General features: G+C 38.1%; 1 protein-coding gene across 1 annotated transcript in view; it reads right to left on the bottom strand.

Annotated features, from left to right (window-relative positions):
• The window catches only part of LOC106788267 (storkhead-box protein 1-like), a gene marked incomplete at its 3' end in the record, with an annotated part of 48,200 nt that extends 47,672 nt beyond the window's left edge, over nucleotides 1-528 (bottom strand). The window contains exon 1 of the mRNA XM_014751397.1: nucleotides 205-528. The remainder of the gene's footprint in view (nucleotides 1-204) is intronic.
• Nucleotides 529-2,107: the final 1,579 nt, after the last annotated feature.

Here is a 2,107-nt window from a genome sequence, read left to right as displayed (position 1 = left end):
ATGAGAGATGTGACAAATATAAAATGTTAAATCGATGAATAATTAAGGAATAAGATTGAAAAAATAAAATGAGGAATCGCGAGTTGAGTTAAGGGCCCTAGTAGATGCTTTGAAAACCAGTCTACGTGTCGCGACGCGCGAGAGGTCTGACCGCTCTTGACCCTCGGGCTCCGGGAGGCTGGAATTTATCGTCGAAGGACTCACCGTAGGCACACGGCTGCTGCCCGTTCTATCCAACCAAGCTTCGTCCTCGAATCACCAAAGATGCGCCGGCAAACGATCAAAAGATGATACTCTTTTTCTTTTATCTTCTTAACCAGACCCCCCCTTTTTTTTATTTTCTTCTTCTTCCTCCCTTTTTTCTTTTCTTTTCAACGAGATTATTCGTCAACTTATTTTAACTGGTAAAGTTTTTCACAACATGGGAATAGATCACGACGACGATATACAACCGAATTTTTTTAATCGTATATTTAAATATTTTGGAAAAAAGGAAACAGAGAAAGAGAGAGATAGAGATAGAGAGAAAGAATAATAATAATAATAATAGTTAAAAGAAATAGGATATTTTTGATTATGGGATTTATATTAAATATCTTTTATCCCGTTTAGATTTGCCATCATTGAAATTGTCCTTTTTCGTTGGAATTATTTTATCCTTCACTAACATTAACCATACTTCTTCCTTTTTCATTTTCTTCCTCACTGATTAATTTACTCGCGGCACAAAACAATACGACGATTAAAATCACCCGCGTGTGTATTTTTTGTGTGTGTTCTTTTTTTTTTTAGAAAAAAAGAAAAAGAAAGAATATTAATTAAATATATATTATATATACGAATATAGGGATAGAGTATATAATATTTTTATGATAATATATCTTCACGTGTTTCATTATTCATTTTTCTAACAACTTAACGATGAATAATTAAATTTATCTTGGATGAAAAGATATACACGTCGAGTTTAACACAAATTCGTGTCCGAAAGTCGCGTTTTATGGTCCAAGAGAAATAGAAAGACAGAGATAGGTAAAAGACAAAAGTGAAATAAATAAAAAGAAGAAAGGAAAAGAACAAACAAACAAAACCAAAAAAAAAAAGGAAAAAAAAGGTATAAGTAAAATAATTATAATAAAAAGATAAAAATGAAGAAATATTATAAGAATATAATAATGTGAGAATAAGAATAATAAAAGGTTAGAAGAATATAAGGAAGAAACGGGACGACAGGTGCAACGGTTGCAGCTGGCCCGGTCGTCGGCTTCGTACTGAAAGGGGCGCCTCGACGCCACTAAAACGCCGTCACCGTCACCGTCATCGTCGTCACGGTCGTCATAGTCCTCGTCATAGCCGTCACATTTGCCGCCGCCGTCGCCGCCGTTGCCACCGCCGTTGCTGTTGCCAATAGGGTGGGGCGTACAAAAGTAGTGGGGGAAATCGTTGAAACTGGCTTCTTCGTCATTGGCGTAAACTCGATTTATTTGTAGCAACCATTTGGATAGGTATAGTTCGTCATATTGTTAATGTTTACGCCATTGGATTACGTTGTACCTTCTCCTGCCAACAGCATCACCAGTACCACGTTTCCCCTACCATTCTTTAGTAAAACCTTTGGTGGGGTTCAAACCACGTTCTCCCCGTTCGACTTTCCCCCTACCTTCCTGTTCTTATTCGTTATACCCCCTCCCACCCCCCACTACTTGAATCATACCCCTTTTCCGTTGAACAACGCAGCATTGGCATACCGTCACCGGCACGCTGTTCATTCCAGCATTTCGTACCTTTCCGTTCACGATGGATGATGCTGCTGGTTCTGGTGCTGGTGGTGCTGGTGCTGGTGCTGGGCGGGTTCCTCGCGTTCCGGTAGGTCGGTACCTGACCGGAGAACCGGACCGACTGCAAAAACGATTATGTTTCGTGCACTGGGAGAGAGAGAGAGATAGATAGATAGATAGATAGATAATGTTTCTTCTAAAGGATCGTTGAGATGGCATATATCTTCTTTAAACTTTTTAAAAAGTTATACGAAATTTCATTGTTTTTATTTCTTTTTATGTGTTTCATATATTTTATTAAATGTTACCTTTTTTTTTCTTGTTCAATT

Source organism: Polistes canadensis, unplaced genomic scaffold (genome assembly GCF_001313835.1).
Source record: "Polistes canadensis isolate GaletaPanama2010 unplaced genomic scaffold, ASM131383v1 scaffold_131, whole genome shotgun sequence".
Taxonomy (NCBI): Eukaryota; Metazoa; Arthropoda; class Insecta; order Hymenoptera; family Vespidae; genus Polistes; species Polistes canadensis.
This window is presented reverse-complemented; position numbering and strand designations above follow the sequence as displayed.